At 42.9% G+C, this 4,946-nt stretch overlaps 1 protein-coding gene across 4 annotated transcripts in view; it reads left to right on the plus strand.

The window, feature by feature from the left end:
• The first annotated feature begins 1,457 nt into the window (after positions 1–1,457).
• The window catches only part of macc1 (MET transcriptional regulator MACC1), a 73,697-nt gene continuing 70,208 nt past the window's right edge, over positions 1,458–4,946 (plus strand). For 3 of the 4 annotated variants that reach the window (XM_048615275.1, XM_048615269.1, XM_048615293.1), the window contains exon 1: positions 1,458–1,607. The gene's annotated coding sequence lies outside the window, so the exon portion shown is untranslated. The remainder of the gene's footprint in view (positions 1,608–4,946) is intronic. The other variant, XM_048615284.1, reaches the window with a different exon arrangement.

The following is a 4,946-nucleotide window of genomic DNA, read 5'->3' on the forward strand; positions in this document are numbered from 1 at the left end:
CAAAAATCAGGCAAGGTACAAAACAGCCCAGCAATTCACTAGCATCCTTTCATAACATAGCAATAATATTCCAAGTTACCTCCATCATCTTTAGCACAATATCTGGAAAAGTAGGCTTCACACCACAACTATTGATCTTTAAGTTAATTCTCTATGTTATTGATTATTAGTAGTAAAACCAATCAAAGCAGATTCAGAAGGGTAGACCCTGCCTGATTAATCTCAATTCACTTAAATAAATGACAACCCAAGAATATGGTAGTAAGTCCTACAATCAAGACTGATAATCCAGCACAGCATAGAAAGAGTGTATCACTGTCAGACATGCTATCTTTGAGATAAGGCACATAGAACAAAGTGCCATCTATTCTCTCAAGAGAACATATAAGATCAAACATCATAATTTTTAAAGCACAAGAGAATTCTCCCCATGTCACAACCAAATTTTTATCAATTAATTTCTGATTATTAGGTGATTATCACATCACTATTTGTGGGACATTATTGTACTCACATTACTTGGTACTTCAGACATTAAAATGATAAATACACTTAAACAGCACTTCATTAGCTGACAGGTACTTTGGTGTGTCCCAAGGTCAGAAGAAACCCCTGACCAATATTACCTAGAAGGTTGAAGACAGCAAACACATGGAAACCACCTGCAAGCTCTTCTCCAAGTCACACACCATCCTAACTCAGAACTACATCATTGTTTGTTCACTTTTGCTGGGTCAAAATCCTGGAATGTGCTACTAGTACTGTGGTGTATCTACATCCCAAGGACAGTAGCAATTCAAGAAGATAGCTCATCTCCATCTTCTTCAGGGCAACTAGAGATGGGCAAAAGCCTGGGCAACACGTTATTGTATGACTGAATAAAGAAAACCTCTTTTCTACACAAGGAATGATTTACCTGTGGAATTATGTGTAGTGGAGATGTAGCACTGGAGCATTTAAGAAGCAATTGGATCATACAAGGGGAAAAATTACAGAATTTCTCCCCAAGGGAGATTCAGTATAGGCCACACCTATCCCCTACACATTCTGTGTATGCTTGCTGTCATCCTTGTGCATATGCCATGTAGTGTGTAAAACGGAGACTAGACAATTCCTCAAGCGAAGTTTTAATCGCGAAAGAAAGTGTTATTTCCCAATCTTATTCTTTTCCCCAAAATAAATGATTATTTTGACCCCCTCAACTTCTCTAAGTATTTGCACGTTATACCATACCAGACTGGAAACACTCTTACTACTTTCAACTTCCTGAGAGTAAAGGACGTATCAAAACTGGCTGGATGACTATCCCAAGATTCTGCATTTTCAGGTGTAGCAGGCTGGCGCGCTAAGTACTCTGGGAATTGTAGTTCACAGCCGGGATGTAGTCGGGGTCAATGAGGAAGGTAGGGACTCCAAATCCCATAGTGCAATGGGCGTAGGGCAGGTAGGGTGTTGCCACGAGGGAGGAGCGTCTAGAACGTTCACCTGGATCTCCGAGTGATTGCAGACAGCTCGAGAGTGAGTCGGACAAAACTTTCAACTGTATACAAACATTACTGATGTGGACATCTATTTCCAGAGGAACTGTGTCTGACATTGATAGCATGGTAAGGGAAGGTTGCTGAGGGGGTGGGATGGGAAACGCTGTACTCCATTGTATTCAGCCGTTGGGAAGGTTATGACATTTCTTTTACTGGAGAAGTGAGCTTTAAATCCTAACATAAAGAAGCCGTGTCGTAGCATTGGGAACGACTTTTGACTTAACACTGCCGCCAATTTTGATGCGATTTACTGTTTGCACTCAAATGGGCTTTTTGTCTGTTTCGATTTGAAAAAGGAGCTGATTGAACCCCGTAAAAAGGGGACATATTTCACTGATAAATGCTGATCAGTCGATTGAAGCTAATTGTTGTAAATGTGGACGTTTCAAGTTTTTGAAACCTCAGTTTCGTCTAGTTTCTTTAGTCCACGCTTTCGGCAATTTTCCCTCATTGTCTTGCTCTCCCTGCCCGGAACCACTGATTTTTTTTTCCCCCAACATGATTTGTTTTTATTGAATGTGAACTACTTTTTCCCCCCCTTTTAAATGGCAACCTGATGTCAAAGGAGAAGCTGACTTATTCGTGGTTTTGGGGGTTCTTTGTTTTTGTGGAATATTCTGATTTCACAGCCAGGCTGAGTCATATCCTTTTTTGCAGCTCTTACTGATAGATGGGGAAAGGTTTGCAATCCAGAAAGGCAAGCTAAACCTTGAACTAATCGATAGATGAAGCCTGGGTTGTAAAAGTCTCAGTCGGAGAGGCACAGCCTGATAAAGAGTTTTGAAAGAAGAAAAGCAATTAGATGATGTAACAAACAGGATGAATAAAGGGGAATCTGTACGTATGAATTCAGATAACAAAATTACATTTGGTAATGTAAAACATTGCTACTTAAGGTAAGCATAATATTGAGAAAACATATTAGCATGGATGGAGAATTGGTTTCTTAATAGGAAACAGAGTCAAAATAAATGTTAGCTTTCTAACATTTGCAGCATTTTGTTTTTATCAGGGTTAAGTGTGATTTTTCAGATTGGTGGACTGTCCCCAGTACAGTGCTACAGGGATCAGCACTGAGGCCTTGACTAGCTGCAAACGCTGGAGCACTGAAACAAAAACAAGTTGCTGGTGAAACTCAATAGGACTGGCAGTGTCTGTGGGGAGAAAGCAGAGTTCATGTTTCAAATCCAGTGACTCTTCATCAGCACTGACAGCAACCAGGAAAAAGTAGTTTTTACGCTGAAGATGAGGTGAGGTGGGGAGGGGGGGGGGGGGAAGAGGTGGAGCCAGAGCATAGAAAGAGAGAAATGAAAGGGGTGGGCAGATGAGGGGATTATAAGGATTGTAGGCCTGACAGAAGAGAAGCTGAATAAATGATTGTGAGAACTGAGCCTAGGAGAGAATAGGTTGGCTGTGTTAGACCACCCATGTCATAGTAACGAGTATGGTGGTGGGTTTAAAAAAAAATGAAAGGGCAGAATCACGTGTGAAAGTTATTGAACACTGTGCTGAGTGCTGGAGGTCGCAAGGTCTCCAGGTGGAAAATGAGATGTTGTTCTTCAAGCTTGTGTTGAACCTCACTGGAACACTGCACCAGGCCTGGGAACATAGTGATGTGTTGAAGTGGCACCAGCTGAAAACTTGGGGTTACTTTTATGGATAGAACATAGGTGCTCTGCAAAGCTGTCACTCAGTCTGCGTTTTGTCTCCCTATTGTAGAGCAAACCACATGTGAACAGCGAATATAGTAGACTAGATTGAATGAAGTGCAGGTAAATCGCTCCTTCACCTGGAAGGCATGTCTGGGGCCTTGGACAATAAGGGCAGAGGCCAACAGGCAGGTATTACAACTTCTTCTGCAACTGAATGAGAAGGTGGCATGAAGGTGAGGGGAGGTGTTGGGAATGGAGGAAGAGTGAATCAGGGTGTCCGAGAGGGAACGGTCCCTGCGGAAAGCTGACGGGAGGGAAGGGAGATGTGTGTCAGGTGGTGGCATCCCACCAGAGATGGTGGAAATGGCAGATGATGATCCTTTGGATGCAGAAGCTGGTGGGGTGGTAAGTGTTTACCACGGGAACCTATTGTTATGGGAGGGCAGAGAGAGGGTGAGGGCAGAAATGTGGGCGTTAAGTTGGACACAGCTAAGGTCCCAGGTAATCCTCAGTTGAGGAATAAAATAGACATTTCCAAGAACATATGTGATAGAGTTGCCGAAACTGGGAGAATGGGATGGAATCCTTTGTAGGAAGCAGGATGAGAGGGTGTATAGTCAAGGTAACTGTGGAAGTCAATGGGTTTGTAGTGCATATTGGTGTACAGCCTGTCCCCGAGAATGGAAATGGATATCGAGGAAGGATTCAGAGATGGACCAGGTGTAGGCGAGGGCAGGGTTGAAATTGGAAGCGAACTTGATAGATTTTTCCAATTCTGAATGAAAGAGGGAAATACCACCAATGATGTCATTTGTATACAGGTATTTCTGCTATAATGCATTTTTTCATTAACACAAATTGGCTGTAATGCAACTGATGAATAGTGGATGCTGTTTGGATGATGTGCACTTTCTACTGTACAGTATAGCGTGAGGTCGCACAAGAATGCGACTATTGTGTTATCGGAGAACTACCTATACCAGAGAGAGAGTTGTGGGTAAGGATGGGATTAGGGTTGGAATAAGGAATGTTCTGTATATCCCACAAGAGATGGGCATTACTGGGTCCATGTGGGTACGCGTCGACGCACCTTTGACCTGAAGAAAGTGAGAGGAGTTAAAGGCACGAAGAAGGAGAGATTGTTTTACATATGGAGCTCCTGGAGGGGTCTACATGTGGATTGATCTGGAGAGAGACTTTTCTTAATCCAGAGATTAAAAGCTGGCAGTTGGAGGACTTGAGGAGGAGGGATTTTTGATTGTTTCAGCTAAGTGCTTGGTTTTTTTTTAACATTTATATTTCATTTTTAGTTTTTGCGTGAATAAGATTAAAATCTGTGGGTAAGAAAGGGTGGTTTAGTTTTATGTATAAGGTGTGATTGAGAGCTGCTTTTTAGGTGTAATGTCACTGAGGGTATTCAAAAGACAGAGTGTGATGACTAATAGATTTAGAGAAGCGATTACATAGCAGGATCAGTCAGATAGATGACAAGGTGCAGGGCTGGATGAACACAGCAGGCCAAGCAGCATCATAGGAGCAGAGAGGCTGATGTTTCAGGCCTAGACCCTTCATCAGAAAAGGGGGAGGGGAAGGGGGTTCTGAAATAAATGGGGAGAGAGTGGGAGGCGGATAGAAGAGAGGATAGGTGGAGAGGAAACAAACAGGTTGAAGAGGTGGGGATGGGGCCAGTAAAGGTGAGTGTAGGTGGGGAGTTAGTGAGGGGATAGGTCCGTCCAGGGAGGACGGACAGGTC

This window comes from Rhincodon typus, chromosome 2, assembly GCF_021869965.1.
Source record: "Rhincodon typus isolate 14 chromosome 2, sRhiTyp1.1, whole genome shotgun sequence".
NCBI classification, from domain to species: domain Eukaryota; kingdom Metazoa; phylum Chordata; class Chondrichthyes; order Orectolobiformes; family Rhincodontidae; genus Rhincodon; species Rhincodon typus.